The sequence below is a fragment of the Petaurus breviceps genome, unplaced genomic scaffold (assembly GCF_028583685.1).
Source record: "Petaurus breviceps papuanus isolate PSGF00001 unplaced genomic scaffold, PetGlider_PUasm1.0 38, whole genome shotgun sequence".
Lineage (NCBI taxonomy): Eukaryota > Metazoa > Chordata > Mammalia > Diprotodontia > Petauridae > Petaurus > Petaurus breviceps.
The window spans coordinates 36,744,860-36,765,832 of record NW_027186304.1 but is presented as its reverse complement, the minus strand read 5'-3'; the positions used below and the strand labels follow the sequence as shown (position 1 = coordinate 36,765,832).

The 20,973-nt window shown below is 39.9% G+C and overlaps 1 pseudogene; it reads left to right on the top strand.

The window, feature by feature from the left end:
- Positions 1-2,483: 2,483 nt before the first annotated feature.
- On the top strand, positions 2,484-3,869 carry LOC138170215 (probable E3 ubiquitin-protein ligase TRIML1; annotated as a pseudogene).
- The last annotated feature ends 17,104 nt before the right edge of the window (positions 3,870-20,973 follow it).

Genomic DNA, 20,973 nt, shown 5'->3' with positions numbered 1-20,973 from the left:
AAAACAACTCTTTAATAAGTACAATTGGTCAAATGGAAAAGGAAGTACAAAAGCTAACTGATAAAAACAACTCCTTCAAAATCTTTATATTATGTATCTATGTACAGAAATTAAATATTAGTAGAGGTTGTAATTGTAAACTCCTTGAGTTCAAAGATTGTCTCTCTTTTGCCCCTTTTTCTGTCCCAAGTGCTTAGCACAGGGCCTGGCACCTAGTAAACACTTACTAAATGTTTGATGAACAATTATCTGACATTGTAGTTGGGAGTGAACAAAGCTAGACAGAATAATCACTAACTGTGCCTTCCAATCTTGTACCTGGAAAGATGATTATTTTGAACCAAAGTAGAAGACTTTACTATTATCCCTATTGAATTTCATCCTAATTAGAGTCAGTCTGATGTTCTCTCCTGTCAAGATCATTTTAGATCCTGACTCTTTCATTCAGTCAGTTAGCTATCCACTTGACCTTTTTGTCTTCTGTAGATTTGAGCAGTAAACCATCTAGACCTTTAATGAAATCATTATGAACCCCACTGGATGCTTGACACAAAGATTCATCATGCATCATGTTGCATGGTCTATACTCCTTTGTCAATTTATATTTGGAGTGATTCTGGGAGTGAAACAAATGGAACTGTGCATTTCCTCTAAGTCCTGGGTTTGAAGCAGAAGAAAACTAAGGCTGGGAGAAATTATAGGGGTGCAACTGAGCAGTAGGCATTTTATTATATATTATTCATTGCTTTTTTCTTTCCCATGCTAAAAGTAAATATTGTGTACAATATCCATACATGTCCTATCCATTCACTATAAGGAGGGGACTCCCTTACAGCAAGGTCATGTCACTAGGACCAACTGGCCTATAGCAGGATTTGCCAGAAGTGAGTATACAAAAGTTGTTTCTGATGGGATAAATCCATAAAAATCTGCACCTCATAGATAGCAAACTAGAGATTCCTGTATGCACTTTCATAAGTGGGGTGGAGATACATAACTGCCAAGGAGGTAATGGGATTGGAAAGCCCCTAGGCATTCCTCTTGGAAAGGATCAGTATGGTGGCCAGCAGCACTAACTGGTGATGAAACTCTGATTTCCATCAATAGAACTTACTCTCCCCTTTCCCTCTCCCACCCAATACCCTTTTAGTTGTACATAGCTTCTCCAGTCTAAGCTCATTTGGCATTTTAGCAATCATAATACTGGTCTTAGGGCTAACTTTTCATTTCATCTTCAGTTACCTAACTTTGCTTCCCTCTTCTGTACATAATTTCAGGAAAGTCTAGTTAGGCTGTCAGTCAGTCAATAAATATCTATTAAGCACCTACTCCCAGCCAAGTACTGTGCTAAGTGCTGAGGACAAAAGAAATTCCTACCCTTGAGGATCTCAAAATCCAAGGGGGGAAAATAACCCACAAAAAGAAACTGAAAAGTGGGGACATCAAAGGGACACTCAGATAAAGTCCAGAGGAGTACATAAGGTGGGAAATTGTGGGAAACTGACATGGCTGTCCTGCACATCTTCCTTAAGTGGAGAATCTGGAGGAACGCTCCACCTTCCACCTCCAAGTAGAGAGGGGGAGGGAGAGACCAAGAGACAATGGGATATTGAAGAGGTGGTGGTTTCTGGGTAGATATACTCTTGAAACATGATGAGATTCTGGTGAAATTCAGTAGTACAAGCTAGTTGGAAAGTGTTAAGTTCCCTATGCATTCACTTCAGTCTTTTCAGATAATGCTTCCCTTTCCTCCTCATTGGAATTGTTCCTTTTGTGTTCTCAGAATTTCATTCTTAAGATTTTTTTGTCCATAGGATGCCATCTATCTTTTCTCCAAGAATGTTGAAGTCTGATCTTTTGAAATCTAAGGCTCATGTCAAAGTGTGCCCAGGCTTCCATTCTTGTCACTAACTCTTAAGAAGCAGTGGTCACTTGTTCCCAAGTTTCAATCATTTACGCTCCAATAACCAGTTCCTCCATGTCATTGAGAATCAGATGCTGTCAACCTTTTATAACAAAACATGAAAAGAAGGACACCCTCTTTCAATCAAGGGACTACCCCCAGAAAAGTGTGGACCCTCAGAGGGGCTTAGCATTGTGAAACCTGTCAATCCATAGAAGTCAACCAATCTGAAGTGTGAACCCTAGAAGCCTCAGTGTTGCTGCAACTAGCAAATATTAACTTGTTGAAGTTGAGGATTTTAGACTAGGAGAATTCACACCTTTCCTGGGAGGCACTCAAGGAAGTAGGGCTCCATTCCATAAAAAAGGAGGATCATTCTGATTAGAAACATTTTCTTGAGTGGAGCTGAAGTCTCTTTATCTCTGTTGCTGTAGGAAGGAAGCCCTGAGGGAGGTAGGAGTCCCCCTAGTGCATTTGACATTAAGTTGGAGAACTGGATTCCACAGTCATTCAGGGAAGGGAAAGTCCAGGGGCATGGAGAGAGGAAAGGAAGCATTGGTCACCTTTTCAGACACAAAAAATGGTTGCTGCTATGGAAACGGTTCTGAAACTGCAGAGTGAAATCATCTATGGAATCTGCAGGATGTACTTTTCTCAGCCTGTGGGCACAGCTTTTGTAGAGCATGTCTTTCCAGGAGATGGAGAGCTGGAGCCCCACCTTTCTCTAGTCCTGAATGCAGGCAAGTTTGCCAGACCAGAGAGCTCCCTAAACTCAGTGTGAGACTGGAAAAGCTGACTGACATCGGGAGGCAGCTCAGCTCCCACTTTCTGCAGAGTACTGAAGAACAGAGCCAATGTCCCATTCACCAGACTCTTTTGTGAGGAGGACCAGACTGCACTCTGTGTGCTCTGTAGCCAGATTCCAGAGCATGAGGCTCGCACACTCTCTCCTGTCCTGGAAGTTGCTCACAAGTACAGGGAGAAGCTCCAGGAGATTCTGAATCACTTGGGGAGGGATTTTGAGGCAACCAAGAAACTTCTTTCTCAGGTGGAGGAGGAGATGGAAAGACCTTTAGTTGACTGGAATCTGATGCTTATGGGAGAATATTACAACCTGCACAATTTCCTAATGGAGGAAGAACTTCAATGTCTGGAAAGGTTGAAGGAAAAGCAAAGGACCAGCAAGGACAGAATATCTCAGCATATCCAAAAACTTCAGGAAATCATGCTCCAACTGCAATAATCAAGACACAAACCCATTATTGAGCTGCTGCAGGATTTCAGGGAGCTGGTGGGAAGGAGGAAGTCATTGTTCTCCCAAAGACCCAAGGTTGTCATCTCAGAGATGGTGGAACATCCCATCACTGGGAAGATAGATATCCTCAACAAATTCAGAGTGAGCATCAGAGTGAATCCTCAATCAGCCAGTTCCCATGTGATTGTTTCTGAGGATCTGAAGAGTATGAGGGCTGGAGAAGACTGGCAGGTGGATCTTGACCATCCAGAGAACTTTCCTTGCCATTTTGTCTTTGCTGAGCAGGTCTTCAGCTCAGGCAGACAGTATTGGGAGGTGGATGTGACCCTAGTATGTCAATGGGGAATGGGTATCCGCACATCACACTTAAGGAGAGGCAATAACCTGGACTCCCTTGCCTCTGTGTTCCTCCTTTGCTGTGTGAAGAAGGAAAATAATTACTATTTCCAATCCTATCCTGGAGCATTAAACCATCCAATGAAAGACCCTGTGCCTTGGGTCAGGGGGTACCTGGAACATACTGCTGGCACGCTCCTCTTTTACAATGTTGTCAAAGCCTCCCTCATTTATAGATTCTACCCTGTTTCATTCATAGAACCTGTCACACCCATCTTTCCTCCAGGCCCCCCACTTCCAGGAACAAAGGCTGGTCCCATGACTATCTGTCCAGTCAGCTCTCATCTTTGTCCTTGCTACTATTCATCTCTCTGAGCATTTTTCCATGGAGGAATTTTCAACCCATCACCAGCCTCCACCAGACTTCCAGACTTCCTCTGGCAGATGATAAGCATCACCTGCTTGATGAAGGAAAGAGACAATACGCACCAATCTGAAACTTATTTTCCATACGTAAACTGAAGGGGATCATTCCCAAGTGTTTTATATTCTCTGACCCTTAATGGATCCAGTCTATTTATGTATTTTTCACAATAAATCAAATCTGGTTTCAGAAAAAAAAATCTGCCTTAGTCTCTCTTATTATAGGCTGGAAAATTTTTATGCCCACACTGTCTGGATGATGCTGGGCAACTCCTTTAGCCTGCGAGTGCCTCCATGCAACTCCCATACTATGACCTGCAGAACAGCCATTATTTTGAATTTAAGTGGGAATTCCTCTTCCAAAGCAATGAAGAAATCACAGATCTTGTCCCTAAATATTGCAACTGAGAGATGAGGAAACTGTTTAGTGATTTGCACATGGTCATAAAACTATTAAGTAGTAGAGTTCATACCCCCAGGTATTTCCTAAAGTTGGATGTAGCCCTCTTGGTACTGTACCAGCTTGTATGTGGTGAGAGCTTTGGACTTGAGGTCATGTTGTATAGTAGATAGAGTGCTGAACTTGAAATCAGAAGAAGCGAGTTTCAGTCCAAATCAGCTACTACATAGCTGTGTGCTCATGGACAGGACATTTAATCTCTGAGAATGTTGGTTTCTTCATGTGTAAGATGGAGATAATAGTACTTACACCACCTATTGCAGCGCCAATGTGATATTCACAGCACCTACAGCAGCTATAAATATGCTGGTGTAATTCTGAGTCACAAAATATAACAGACTCTCTACATAGATAGAACAAAAGCATTTATTCAAACACCAGGAAGTTGAATCCCAACACCAAAAAGCCAAATCCATCACAGCAACAAAGAAATCTCTACACAATAATACTGCAGTGGGTACCGTCATCCCTAAGCCTTCCCTCCTGCTAGGACCTTCCCACAAACACTCACAGTTGGCTGCCTCTTCCTCTCTCCCTCAGCTCTAACTACTTTGACCAACTTCCTCTTAGTTCTGCTCCACCCTTCCTGCCTCCACCACTTCAGCAAGCTCCTCCCATCACAGGCTTCCTGTGCCTCAAACTCTTAAGACTTAGGCTTCCATGTGACTTAAGCAGGTCATATGGACCTATTAATGGTTGGGAAAGATCTTCCCATTCCATTAAAAATACATTAACAATACACCTACCTAACACAGTTATAAGCAAAGTACTTGTATACGGTCATTACTGGAGAGGAGGCACAACTAAGGTTTTGCCTCAGCATACTGAATTTAAAGGATATTCAATTGAGAGGGCATTGAGTCTCTCTACAATGTTTCAGTGGCTTAGGATGGGGAGGTATTTAATAGACAACAATTTATCTGAAAAAGTCATGGACATTTTATTGGTCATTCAATAGGTTCTGCTGCGATAGGAGAACCAAAAGAGGTCATGTGGTCTTGGGCTGCTTTAAGAGAAGCATTTTGTTGTTGAGTCAAGTCCACTTTTTGTGACCCATTTTGGGGGGTTTTCTTGGCAAAGATGCTGGAGTGGTTTGCCATTTCTTTCTAAGTATGATGAATTCTGAAAGACTTAGCTACTCTGAAATGATTGAAGACAATTCCAAAGGACCCATGTTGAAAAATTCTATCCACCCCCAGAGGAAAAAAAAAATGATGAATTCTGAATGCAAATTGAAACATTTTTTGAACTTCTTCTATTTTTATTGTTATATTTTGTTTATGATTCTTTTTTTGCAGCATGGTTAATATTGAAATATGTTTTACATGACTTCACATGCATAATCGATATCAAATTGCTTGCCTTCTCAAGGAGGGGAGTGGGAGAAGGGAGAGAGAAAATTTGGAACTCAAAATTTTAACAGAGATCATTAAAAAATGTTTTTACGTGCAACTGGGAAATGTTTAACAAAATGAATAAAAATAAACCAGAAGATTAAAACCAGAGTTTTGTGATAATTTTGGTAAGAGACAAAGGTGAAGAAGTTCGCTCACATCCTCAATTATCCTGCAGTTTTCCTCCTTTGAGGTATCAGCTTTATATGCTTTATCCCCAACATCAAGCAAAGATATGTTTTCCATCCCTTTCTCCCAATGCCCTTGAAATCAGCATATCAAATCTGAGAGACCCTTGACCATAATTAGTAAACAACAGTGTGAGAAAGACTTATAGAATGTAGGAGTTAGTATGCTCTAGTGGAAAGAATACTGTGTTTGGATTCAGAGAACATGGATTTGAGTCCTATCTATCACTTATTAAATAAGTGATCTTGGGTAAGTCAGTCTCAGTATCCACAGCTATAAAATGAGGGTGATGCTCTATGGAAGGGGTTTCCAATTTGGTATATGCATAATCCCAGGTAGTATAAGAAACTTGTGAAGGGAATATAGGAATATTTGGTAAATAATTTTCCCTATTGATATTAAAATATTTTATCTCTTATATACATATACATAGACACTAAACTCTAGAATTTACTTCTTTTCATTTATAAATGGAAGCCAAAGGGCCTAGGGGCTGGAAAAGGTCCAGGGAACCCCTGAAGTAGATAATGCCCAAGACATCCTTTCAACTCTAAATTCTGCTTTCCTAGAGCTAAAAGAGACATCTAGGTTCTTTGTTCCAACCTCCTCTTTTGACAAACTGAAGTATAGGGGATTTCAAACACTCAAAAAACAAACAAACCACCAAACAAAACTGACCCCACTTCCCATTGGTTGGTATGGGTTTAACAGAACTGTAACTGCTTTTAGGCTTGTGTTTAATGCGGTTCAGGGCAGTCTGGTTTAATGAATTATTAGAGAGATCACCATGCGGCTGGGAGAGAATAACCTCATGACTTACTTTGTTTTCAGGTTAGCATTTATCTTTAATTTTTTTTTTTTTACTTCTGAATTAGTTTCAATAAAACCTGCACTAGTTCAGAGAGACTTGTAGAGCTCCTTCAATAAAAAAGTCACTGTGTATTACGTGATAACACTCAACAGACTCCAGACATGCTCTTATCTTAGATATACAGTAACACAGCATAACTCAAGCCTAGAGGAGAAGCTAATGCATCTGTAACCTTAGGTAACAGTAGCCCCAGTAGCATGTTACTGGAGTAATCATTCTCCCATGTGGGATAACCCAGGATGGGTTTTATTGAATTCCATTTATTTAGCTGGGATAAACCCTTGAGATATGCATCTCATTTACAAGAAGGTGCCAGCAAGAGGGCAGGTTATTACAAGCACATTTAGGAGATAAGAAAAAGAAAATTGAATAAAATCCTAGAGCTGGAAAGAACCAGAAGGGGTCAGCTGGTCTTTACTTCTTGCTGCAGGCAGGCCTGTTCTTACTCCACTCAATCCAATCCAATGCAACCCAACAAGCATTTGTTACTCCATCCCTCTACTCGTTTCTTTAGAGATTTCCAAGGATGAAGTGTCCAACCTTTCTTAGAAACCAACAATGTCACTGCTAGCATCCAAAAAGTTCCTCTTTATGTCTAAGTCTTCCCTTTCTTCCACATAAGCCTATTTCTCTTGTCTGGTCTTCTGTGAAGATAGAGAATAATGGCTCAGTACATTTATCATCGTTTTTCTTTTACTCTAAGATATCATGCCTCCAGTTCTTCTCCATCCACTTTTCCCTACTTCCTTCTCACCCCCCCCCCCCCCCCCCCCAATCCAGCTAGAGTACTGGGCTGGGAATCAGGAAGGCCCGACTTCAGATCTTCCCTCAGACACTTACTAGTTGTGTGACCCTGGGCAAATCACTTAGCCTCTCCCTTCTTTAGTTCCCTCATCTGTAAAAGGGGGCCATCTCCAGTCTTGACTGATATCTGGTCACTGGACCCCATGTCTCTGGAGGAGAAAGTGAGGCTGGTGACTTTGCACAGTCCTCCCTCCCTTAAATCCAATTCACTTTCAAGTCATGTGTCATGATCCTCTTTGCAAATGAAGGACAAACAACAGCATCTGTAAAAAGGGAATAATAAAGGTACCTTCCTCATAGGATTGTTGTGAGGATCAAATGAGATAACCCGGGTAAAGTACTTTGCAAACAAACAAAGTACTATGTAATTGTTAAATGTTATTATTATCATCACTTTAATCATTGTGTCCCGCTCTTTCCTGGGTCCTCTTTAAAGCTGATTGCCTTTTCCTTACATAGCTTATTTTAACTGAGTTCTGTATGAGAGGTGCAATCATCCTTGTAAGCTATGGAAATTCCAGATTAACTACTTTTCTCCTTGGTATTTTTGTTCATGGAAGTAACTTTCCTAATTTAGAAGGGTTGCCTTCTGAAGGCAAATTCCATTTATGAAGGACTATCTTCCATTTACACACACTAACAAAATGGACATGTCCTCCTCCATTTCTCTTGGGGGCAGGGGAATCTTGTCTATATTGTCTCTTGTCATCCCTACCACTGTTACTGTTGTCCCCTTACAACCCTATTTTCTTCTTTTGTCACTGTTTCTTTTTTCCTGTTTCCACCATTAGCATCATTGAAAAAAACACAAAACTGCTACTAATACTATAAACTACTAGTACAAAACTGGTCACAGACCAGTTAGGGGGTGCAGTGGATAGAGTACCAGACCTGGAATCAGGAAGACTCATCTTCCTGAGTTCAAATCTGGCCTCAGAAACTTACTAGCTGTGTGATCCTGGGCAAGTCACTTAACTCTGCCTCAGTTTCCTCATCTGTAAAATGAGCTGGAGAAGGAAATGGCAAGCCACTTCAGTATCCCTGCCCCAAATGGGATCTTGAAGAGTCGGACACAACTGAAAACAACCGAACAACAAGCTAGTCAGATGCTGAGAGTCCTTCTCTAGATTGTATCGAAGAAGAGGACTGCTCTCCAGGCCCCACCCCAGTCTCAGGCTCAAGACTCCATCCCCATCTTGAACTGCCTCTCTCTTGTTTGTCTATTCATTGAAACCCACACAGCTGCCAATTAGCACAGACTGACCTCTCTTGCTGGAGAAGCTGTTCAACGCTGCACCCCAGGACTCTCCTTTTCTCTCCTTTGGGACTTGGGCTGACTGTCAAAGAGCAAAATCTCTTTAGTCGGTTTCCTCTGCAGGGCACTTCTTTCAGAGAAAAACAACTTTGGTTTAGAGAATATCCAGCTGGCCCAGCCTTTAATCTCTCTCTTTGCTCTCTTCAGGCCCTTCCTCAGCTTCATTTATTTGAATCCATTTTCTGGAATGTCATTTTTTTTTTCCTGGCTGACCCACAGTCTTGTAATCATGGAACAGGGAAAGTACTTTAACCACCTTCTTCTGTTGAAGGCTCTCTCTAACACGATTCAGGAATCCCATCTACAAGGGCTCTTGGCAAGCGATCACCTGGCTTATTCTCTTTCTTTCCTTTGCTCTTCTGTGCCCTATCAATTTATTTTCAGTTACACCAAGGCCTTTGTCCACTTTAACATCTCTGTCCAATCCTGTCCTATTTGCCAAAACTGAAGCAAGCAAAACTAAAAAGCATATCTCAGTTTATCCTTCTGCCATTTGTCTGAATTTGTCTAGAGCACATTCCAGAATCATGTCTCACAATCTATGAATGGCTCTATTATTTTTCTAGCAAATATCTGATGGAAGATATGAACTCTGCATCTCAAGTTGAAGTTCTTTTGATTATTCACATAAAAAAAGACTTCATTCATTTCTCTAGTTGTTTGGGAGCCTAATAATAATAATAAAAACAATTCAGAGTTCTCCAGTTCTTTGAGCTTTTACAAATGTCTTTCCTCACAGTAATCACGTTAGATAGTATAAATATTATCTTCATTCCCATTTTACAAACAAGGGAATAGATTGCAAGGCAGGACCATAGATTTAGAGCTAATGTCTAATCCCCTCATTTTATAGATGAGGCCAAAATTGAATGACTTGCTCAGGGTAACACAGTTAGCAAGTATCTGATACAGGACACAAGGTCAAGTCTTCCTGACTCTAGCTTCAAGGTCCTACCCACTGCACCACACTGTCTCTCTAAATGCCAAGAGTCACAGAACATAAGAGGCAGGATTTGGATTTCAGTCATTCTGTCTCTCAAGTCAGCATTCTTTCCCCAATTTCAGTTGCCTCTTTATTTAGTAAATGTCAGTTTTATCATGCTATTTATCAATTTTTACAAAAACAATGATGATGATAGCTAACATATGCCAGGCACTGTGATCAGTGCTTTACAATTATTATTTCATTTGATCCTTGCAACAACCCTAGGAGGAAGGTACTATTATTATTCCCATTTTTGTTGTTATTCAGTCATTTTGCTCATGTCTGACTATTCAAGACTCCATTTGGAGGTTTCTTGGCAAAGATACTAGAGGGGTTTGCCATTTCCTTCTCCAACTAATTTTATAGATGAGGAAACTGAGGCAGAGTTAAGTGACTTGCCCAGGGTCACATAGCTAGTAAGTGTCTGAGACCAGATTTGGATTGAGGTCTTCTTGATTCCAGGCTTAGTGCTGTGTCCACCTAGCTGCCCCATCTCCATTTTATGGAATAGAAAACTGAGGCAAACAGGGTTAAGTGACTTGCCCAGGACCACATAGTTAGTCTGAGGTCAGATTTAAACTTAGGTCTTCCTGATTCTAGGCCCATAGAGCAGGGAAGCAAACTAACTCAGGTGAAAAAGAAAGTGCCATGTAAGCTGGCCCCCTTAGCATCGGGCACAGTGTTTTCCAGGCAGCAGGAGTTTGATGAAAAGAAATATGTTGTTCTTGTTGAATGGAGAACCAGCGTCCAGGAGTCATCCAGACACATTACCCACATGAGCGCGTTTGCTGAATTGGTCACCTTTCAGTGACCGCTATGCACATTAAGGGGCCATGATAGAGCTCTGTGGTATGTGGTGTGTACTCAAGATGCGAAGGTGTTAGAGACATTTCCTTCTTCCCAGGTAATGCTGGATAACCCAGTGTCTCTATTAGGTAAATACAACCCCCCTCTCAATAACTGGAAGAGTTATTGAGTCATGTTTACAATTCGCTGCCTTTGTCTGTAGTGCACATACTTTGCATTTTCTTAAAGGTAATGGGCTCCCTGCCAATGACATTTCATAGCTCTCAAACCACATATTTTCTTCAGGAGTAAAAGTCCTCATCTCCTTTTTTCCCCTCCTCCTTTTCCTCCTCCTCTTTTTCCCCCTCCCCCTCCTCCTCCCCCTCTTCCTCCTCCTCCTTCCGCTCCTCCTCCTCCTCTGAGTGGTACTTTTCATCCTTCTTCTGCCCTGGGCACCAGTCAACAGAAATTCAGGCAACTCCTCATTTCCCATACTCTGATGACCTTGAAACTCCTCCTAGAAGAGAATTATTTTGGCCAATGGTTACGTGCCAGAGGAATGTGGTGAGAAGTGTCTTTAGAAATGGTACCAAGGGTTGTTTACTTGTCCCAGGATTTTTCACTAGACCCCAACACTCTCCTTTCTCCTTCACCTTCCACCATTTTTTTTTTGGTCCAGGAGTATGAAGAGACACAAGAATACAGTTAACACAAGTTGACTAGTGTTGTTGTGGAATTTTTTAAATGGAATCCATGCAACTAAACTTTTTCTCTATGTCCCCTATGTACTTTGTTTCTAAACCAATTCCTTAATCTTTCATTTCTGTTCTTCATTTTGCAAATGCTATTCCTCTACCTTCTTGAGCATGTATAAAAGAAAAGAATCAAACATAGGTTATTTTTACTTCTTTCTTTTGGGTCTAAGGATATAGTAATTTACTTAAGGGGATAAAGTACTATAAGATAATTAATTACTGTAGAGACAACTATCATAGGGCACCAGAAGCTCTCCCAGGATTCCTCCCCTGACCTCTTCTGAAGAGCATCCCAAAACGAATAATATTTTTAAAGAAAAAAAAGGGGGAAAGTAGAGGGGGAAAAATCAGGCAAATTAATTTATACATCAAAAAAGTATGAAAATATAGGTAATATTCTAACACCTATTTACCTTTCAACTCTGCAAAGGACTGGGGTAAGGAGTATATTCCATATCTCTTTGTTCACGGTCATATTTGTTCTTTTTACAGAAGGAAACCAGAATTTATTAAATGCTTACTATGTTATAGGCATGGTGCTAAGCATGAGGGATACAAATATGAAAGACACTATACCAGTTTTTTAATGGTATAATCTTTAATCTTATGGCCATGTATTCATTTTGCTCTCTCTCTCTCCCCTTCCCCTGCTCCCCCCCCCCCTGTAATGTGGTGTAAGATAATGATCTAAGCCTAATTTCTGCCATATTGCCTTCTGGTTTTCCAAGTAGTTTTCATAAAATAGAGAATTATTTTCTAAGTAGGAGATATACATACATACACACATGCATGTGTATACATAAGTATGTGTGTGTATATATATACACACACACACACACACACACACATACACCCACACTCTTTTAAAAGTAAGAGGGATGTTGTTCTGAAGGTTAAACTAGTGATGTTAGTGACACTCTTCTCCCAGTAGAATAAATAGAATGTCAGTTCCTTAAAGATTGAACTATTTTATTTTCTTTCTATCTGCCTGTTTGTCTCTCTGTCTCTTAGATCTCCAGGCTTAGAACAGTTATTTGCATGCTAGGAGTGCTTTGAGTCATTTGGGTGGCATAGTGGATAGAATGCTGGACTCAGAGTCAGGGAGATCTGAATTCAAATTTGTTCTCAGATACTTATTAGAGTGTGACCCTGGACAAGTCACTTTACTTCTGTCTGCTTCAATTCCTTCATATGTAAAATGGAGATAATAATAGTACAGTTCCCAAGGAGGTTGTGAATATTAAATGAAAAATTTGCAAAGTGCTTTGCAAACCTTAAAGCTCCATAAAATGTTAAATAAATACTTCATAGATATTTGTTTCCCATTCTGGAAAGCATTTCTGGAATTATGCTAATTGTTACTAAAAGGTTCACATCCTTTGACTGAGAAATCTTACTGCTAAGTATACACCTCAAAGAGATCAAAGATAGAAAGAAAACTTTAATATGCACCAAATATTTTTAGCACCATCTTTTTGTGATAGCAAAGAACCAAAAACAAAGTGGATGCACATCAGTTGGTGAGTGAGGAGTAGCTAAACAAATTACGATATATAAATGTAATGGAATATGGCTACTCTAGAAGAAATGATGGATGCAAGGAGTCATGGGAAGATTTTTATGATCTGATGCAGAATGAAGTAAGTAGAACCAGGAGAACAATATTCATAATGACTGCAATAGTATAAATGGAAAAAAAGGTAGCAATTAAAACAGAATTCTGGATAGTGGTAATAGCTAAACTGGGTCCAAAAGAAGATACATGAGAATGTGCCCCTTCTCTTCCTTGCAGAGATGGAGAACTATGGAAGTAGAATTACGGACTGTTGGACTTAAATGATGTATTGGTTAGAATTGCTAGACTACCTTTTTTTTTCTTTTTTATTCTTTCTTACAAATAATGGTTCCCTGAGTAAAGGAGAAGGAGGGATAGATGGATATCTATCTATTTATACATACACATATGCATGTATATATGTACACATATACAATGTATGTATATTTATCTATATTTCATATATACACATATGTTCAACATGTGTATGCATTGTTAGTGTGTGTGTGTGTGTGTGTGTGTGTGTGCAGGTGGAGCAGTGGAAAGCACACTGGGCCTGGAGTCACGAAGACAAGTTTAAATCTGTCCTCAGATACTAGCTGGGCAAGTCACTTAAGCCTGTTTGCCTCAGTTTCCTCATCTGTAAAATGAGTTGGAGAAGGAAATAGCAGACCACTCCATTATCTTTGCCTAGAAAACCCCAAATGATGTCAAAAAGCGTCTGACATGACTGAAACAACTGAATAACAACAAATACAGAGAGAGAGAGAGAGTCAGAGAGAGAGAGAGATATGAGATGAGATAAAGCTAAAATATGTCAGTACATTAAAAAACAAATGTTTGCTACTTTAAATTAATTAGCTATGGAATTTCAGAGAGATATAATAGGGTAAATCAAGAGGCATCCCATTCTAAAATACTTGTCAAAGTACATGAGATCTATACAATCTGCTTTTGGTAAATCCCTAAACTTGTGGTCAGAGGGTTGGGGTTCTGATTTTCTGATCCACCACTGACACAGTGGATAACCTTGAGCAAATGACAGAGGTTCTCTGTCCCTCCAGTTTCTTACCTCAAGGGATAAAAACATTAGCTCCTATCTAATTCAAACTGTTATCTGGTATTGTAAAGCCAGCAAGTCTTGTTTTTAAAAATGGCACCATTTAAGTACAAGATATTTTGGAAAAATTGCTGGCATAATTACATGGATTTCTTGAATTTAAAAACTCAACTAAGAGTCATAGAGAAGAAGGTTTCCTTATGCAAAATGGAATTGCAGATGAAGCCCATGTAAGACTTTGAGTTTTCTTTGATTAGATGCTGGACCCATCCATTTTTCTGTGTATGTCACCACCTGTTTTAGCCCAGTTTGGGAAGGAAAACTGTATTGAAAGGAATGGGTCAGGGGTCAGAGCCAAGATGGCAGAGTAGAAACAGGACTTCCATGTGGCTCCCACTCCCACCTCCTCCAATACATGTAAAAAAATGACTCTAAACAAACTTTAGAGCTACAAAACCCACAAAGTGACAGAGAGAAACTAACCTCCTTCTGAAGACAGCCTGGCAGGTGGGTAGGAAGGGGCCATTGAAGCACTCTGGGAGCAGAGCCCAGCCCCGCTTGAGCCTGAGGTTTTAGCCTCAGGGCACCCTGACTAGTTGTAGCTAAAGGGATGTCAGGAGAGTAGATCACCAGCAGCTGTGGCGGTTCCCAGAATTAGCAACCCATAAATGCCAAAGACAAAGTGAGAGGTCAGTAGACTTTGAGAACAGGGAGTCCGGTAGTGTGGTCTAGCCTCTGCCTCCAGAGGGAGAAGTGGCTGAGGTGCAGTGGCTGCAGCTGCATGGCTATTCCAGAGCTCCTGGCCTGCAGATTGTAGGAGGACCAAGTGACCAGCCTGAGGGGTAATTGCTCTTGCTTTAAACTGCTTGGATCTGGATTGTGGTCTTGTGTAGGTGTCCTGGGGTGCGTGGCCAGAGAGCCAGAGCATGTAGAGGCTTCAGAGAGGGCAGCCAACTAATAGCTCCAGCAGTTAAGAAAACCCCAGCAATTTGGGACAAAGCTCCCCTCTCTGGAAGCAGAGTTCTACTTTGGCAAAAAGCTCAAAAGTCAAGTAGTTGAGTGACAAAATGAGTAAGCAAAGCAAGCTCAGCAATCTGACTCTAGATTCCTTTTCTGGGGACAAAAAAAGATCAAAGCATGGAACAGGAGGAAGACAGCAAAGTCAGAACTCCTGCACCAAAAACTTCCAAGAAAAATATGAACAGCTAACAGGCCATAGAGGAGCTTAAGAAGGATTTTGAAAACCAAATAAGAGAAGTGGAGGAAAAATTGGGAAGAGAAATGAGAATGATACAAAAAAATCATGAAAAGAGAGTCAACAATCTGAAAATAAAAAAAAATCTGAAAATAACATTTTAAAAAGACAAACTCAAATGGCAAATGAAGCTCAAAAAGCCGATGAGGAGAAGAATGCCTTAAAAAGCCAAATTTGCCAGATGGAAAAAGAATCTCAAAAGCTCACTGAAGAGAATCATTCCTTCAAAATTAGATTGGAGCAAATGGAAACTAGTGACTTTATGAGAAATCAAGATACTATTAAACAGATCCAAACAAATGAAAAAAATAGAAGGCAATGTGAAATATCTCATTGGAAAAACCACTGACCTGGAAAATAGATCCAGGAGAGATCATTTAAAAATTATTGGACTACCTGAAAGTCATGATCAAAAAATGAACCTAGAAATCATCCTTCAAGAAATTCTCAAGGAAAATTGCCCTGATGTTTTAGAATCAGAGGGCAAAATAGAGGTTGAAAGAATCTACTGATCCCCTCCTGAAAAAAGATCCCCAAAAGAAAACTCCTAGGAATATTATAGACAGGTTCCAGAATTCCCAGATGAAGGAGAAAATATCACAAGGAGCCATGAAGAAACAATTTGAATATTGTGGTAACACAATCAGGATAAACCAGGATCTGACATCTTCTACACTGAGGGATCCAAGGGCTTAGAATATGATATTCTGGCGGGCAAAGGAGCTGGGATTAAAACCAAGAATCACCTACCCAGCAAAACTGAGTATCATGTTTCAGGGGAAAATATGGTCATTCAATGGAATAGAGGACTTTCAAGCATTCTTGATGGAAAAACCAGACTTGAATAGAAAATTTGACATTCAGATACAAGAAGCAAAAGAAACATGAGAAGGTAAACAGGGAAAAGAAATCATAAGAAACTTATCAAAGTTGAACTATTTACATTCCTACATGGAAAAACAATAATTGTAACTTATGAAACTTTTCTCAGTATAAGAATAGTTGAAGGAAAAATAAATGTATAATTATATATGTATATATACATATATATGTCTATATAGGAGCGTATATGGGCATATGAATATGTATATGAGTGTGTGTATAGTGGGTACAGGACCAATTGAATAGGAAGGGATGATACTTAAAAGGTAAAATTGAGAGGTGAGAGAGGAATATAATGAGAGGAGATGGGGAGAGAGAAAATGGGGTAAACTATCTCATATAGAAGAGGCAAGGGAAAACTGTTACAACGGAGGGGAAGAACAGGAAGGCAAAAGGGAATGAGTCAACCTTATTCTCATTGAATTTGACTTAGGAAGGGAATGACATACACACTAAATAGGGTATCTCACCCTACAGGAGAGTAGGGGAGAAGGGGATGAAAGGGGGGATGATGGAAGGGAGGGCAGGTAAGGGGGGAGGGAAGCTGGAAGCACCCACCTTTGAAAAGTGACAGGGTCAAAGTAGAGAAGAGAGCAAGTCGGGGTGGGATAGGATGGAGGGAAATATAGTCAGTCTTTCACAATATATCACTATGGAAATGTTTTGCATAGCTTCACCTGTACAACCTATATTGAATTGCTTATCTTCCCAGTAAGGGTGGGTGACAATGGAGGAAGGGAAAGAATCTGGAATTCAAAGTTTTCAAATCATGTGTTTAAAAAATATACATATTATTATTTTTTTCTTTACATGCAACTAGGAAATAAGATATACAGACACTGGGGCATAGAGATCTATCTTGCCCTACTGGAAAGTCATAGGGAGGATGGGGGAGAAGATAGGAGAGAACAGACTGGGATAGGGGGTATTCAGTGGGATTGCTGTGTTGGTGTGGTGGGTAGCGGAAATATGGGGAGAAAATTTGTAACTCAAAATCTTGTGGAAATGAATGATCTGAACTAAAAATATACATAAAATTTAACTAAAAAATATAACCAGTTCCAAGAAAAGAAAGAGAAAGAAAGAAAGAAAGAAAGAAAGAAAAGAAAGAAAGGCAGGCATGGGTCACGGGAGAGGCATTTGAATGTCCTTGTTCTGTAATCAGATGAAGTTAATACAGTATGACTCAAATTTAGAAGGGCTGGTTTAGAAGGTGCCTTCTTCATTTTCCTCCACTGCTAGTGCTTGTCTTGCCTTCTTTCCGAGATTCCTTTCTATTTACATTCTATATGTTGTAAATGCATAGTTGTTTGCATATTGTCTCCGTTGTTATAATGTAAGCTCTTTGAGGGCAGAGACCATCTCCAGAAGCATATTCATTCTTCTGTACCAAGCTGTCTCATTTTTTGTGCTTGCAATACCAGGGGGATCCTCCCAGGAAAGAATTAAATATCGCCTCTGACCAAATCTGCTGTTCAGATTGTTCACACTTCATTTTCAGGGAGGATGGAAGGGTTAAACCAATTATTATCAGGATCACAGTTCCAGAAAAAAAACAGAAAAACTTTGAGGGAGGCTATGATCTATTTTTGGGAATGTTCCTAAGATGATGCAATGATCCATGGGTGGGAATGTTCTTAAGATGAGTATTGTTGAAGTAATTATTGAACAACGAGTGTTACTTTGTTGTATGATCATGGAGATTAAAGCTAGTTCTTTCTCTAAAAAGCCAAGAAATTGTTACCAGAACTTGACTAGCCCAACTGGTTAAGGCTCAAACCCCTTTGCAGCTGCTGCTGCTGCCTAGTGGAAAGATATCATGTCCATGTGGCTTCCTGTTCATCTGATGATATAAAAGGCCTGCCCACTTGGAGACAGGGACTTTCAGACTTGGTGGATGCCTGGAATGTTAGGTCTGCCCTATTAACCAGACTCTGAGTCTACCTGAGAAAAGTGCTGGATCAGCTTGAGTCTGGTCCAGACTCAAACAGGTGGTGACATACACAGAAAATGGATGAGTCCAGCAGTTAATTAAAGAAAACCCAGTCTACTATGTTTGTGGGACCCTGAGCTCTGATAGATGAACTTTTATCTTATATTGCCCAGAGTAAGATCTTGACACATTTTGCAGCTATTTCTGAACCATGCCACACATCTTCACCCCACCTCACTTCTAGATTCCTTTTATGTTTTGTCTTTCACCAGTCAAACGAAAACTCTTTGAAGGCCATGGCTCTCCTACTTGTGCCATTTTGTATCCCTGTAATTAGCACAGCATATATAGTATGCGCTTAATTTTTCTACTCACTTATGGTCATGCAATGGAGCATTTTTGCTAGAATGCATTGATCTCTTCATTTGTTGGGAAAACATAATTAAGATCATATTAAACCCTGACCAAGTCCTGTAGGACTTGGACACAGGATCTGCATTTGGTGTAAATAAGAGTAGATCTTTCTACTCCTCTGCTTTCATCTCCTCTCCTTTCTTTCTGTCTCCTCCCTTCCCTTCCCCTCTCCTCTCCCCTCTACTCCTTTTCTGGTTTCCCCTTCTCTCCCTTTGACAATTCCACATCATGAGCATAGCTATTTTATGTGGGGTGGCTCATTTTCTTGGTGATTTAATAATCATTCATCTTTCCTTTTTCAAGGTCTAGAGACTAGAGGTTTGCAAATTAAAGCTAGATGACCCCAGACTGAGAATGTCATAGATGCCATTTATACTTTGGGGAAGTATGGGATTACACAACTATGGAAGTTCCTCACAATCCTGTGATTCTAAAATGAGTAAAGTATAATCATGATAGGTCATATTAAGTAGTACTTACAGAATTTTCCGAATATCCTCATGAATAATGTTGATGGTGATAACTACCATTCAGATGGGCCTTAAGATTTGCCAAGTGCTTTACAAATATTTTATTTTATCTTCACAACAACTAGAAGAAAACTGAAACACACAAAAATTAAGACTTGTCCAGGGGAGACTCCGTTAGTAAATGTCCGAGGCTAGATTTTCACGCAAGTTTTTCTGACTCTGGTCAAACTCTCTAGGATGTACAGAGATTATTTTCTCCGTTTCATAGATATTAAAACTAATGCTTAGAGAGGTTTCATGAGTTGCTCAGGGTCATATGGTTGGTTGGAGGTGGACTTTTTTACTTTAAGACCAGTTAATTAAACATTCCATGCTAATTAATTAAATAGCACTCCTTATTTGTTAGCTAATATTCTAATTAACTTAAATTAAGTAGTACTTCTCATTTTGTTAACTCTCAAAATTCTGCTAGACATCTGGGGGAGCCAAAACACTATATAGCCCTCATTTTTGTGGGTCCGTGCAGACACCTATGGTTTACCATATGTGGAGATGGAGAAGTCAATAAAGCATGCTCTTGAGAACAAAGACACAAACTTCTCCCCCAATAACCTTTCTGGTCTTCAAGAGTAGCTGATTGAAATGCAGATAATAGTAATAGCCACTGTCTATATAACACTTATTATGGGGACAGGCACTGCACTAATCACTGCTATAAACATTATTTCATTTGGTCCTCACGGCTACCCTGGGAGGAGTCTGTCATTATTATCCTTATTTTATAGTTGAGGAAATCGAGGTAGAAGTTGGATGACTTGCCCAGGGTCATATAGCTAGTAAATGTCTGAGGCGAGATTTGAACTCTGGTGTTTTTTGATTCTAGCTCCAGTACTCATTCGCTTTGACACCTAGCAGATTCTGGGAAGGGTAAAACTTTAAATTACTGTAGCCTCACTTTTTAGCAAGTAATTACTTATTGGAATTCAAGGTCCTGTAGGACTTGGACACAGGATCTGTATTTGGTGTAAATAAGAGTAGATCTTTCCTCTCCTGTCCTTTCATCTACTCTCCTCTCTTTCTATTTCCTACCTTTCCCTCTCCCCCTCTCTTCTCCCCTCCCTTTTCTTCCCCTCTCCTTCTCTTCCCTCCACTCCTTTTCTGGTTTCCCCTTCTTTCCCCTTGACAATTCCACATTATGAGCATAGCTATTTCACGTGGGGTGGCTTGTTTTCTTGATGATTTAGTCATCGTTCCTCTTTCTTTTTTCTTCAAGCTTCATGGTGATGAACTTTATGATGATACCAAAAATGTGAAATAAAGAGAGGATTTTTTGAATTAATTAATTTTTAGTTTTCAACATTCACTTTCACAAGATTTTGAGTTCCACATTTGCTCCCTATCGCTCCCCTCCCCCCAACCCAAGACAGTGTTCATTCTTATTACTGAAGGGAGGATTAAAAAAAAAAACTCTCATCTAGAAATTCACTTCACTGTAGGACCAGCACCAAAGACTATGTGCTTTTTCTATATCCTTCTGTGGTAAATTATCTTGGAGTCCTTTTATGACAGATTCCTGATTTTGTGTCCAGAGACCACAAAAAATTCTGACAGCCTACCAGTAAAGAGGATTACCACTTGTTTGACTGTCTTAAATGTATCAGTGGTGCAACCCATGTTAAGGATGGGCTTGTAAAAATAAAGTCCGAAACTTTTTGTGGACTAGCATAATGTCTGCATTTATCTGTGAAACAAATGCACCAGAAGAGACCTCAAAAAATTGTCCCAGTTTCTTGCCTTGAGATAGGTAATACAATAAAAAAAAAAAAAAAAAAATCAAGCAACTTTGATAGAGAGGATAAATAAGATTTCCATTCATCAAGTAAGTGGTAGAAGGAGAATTAGAACTTTGTGCTTGGCATGAGGGCAAT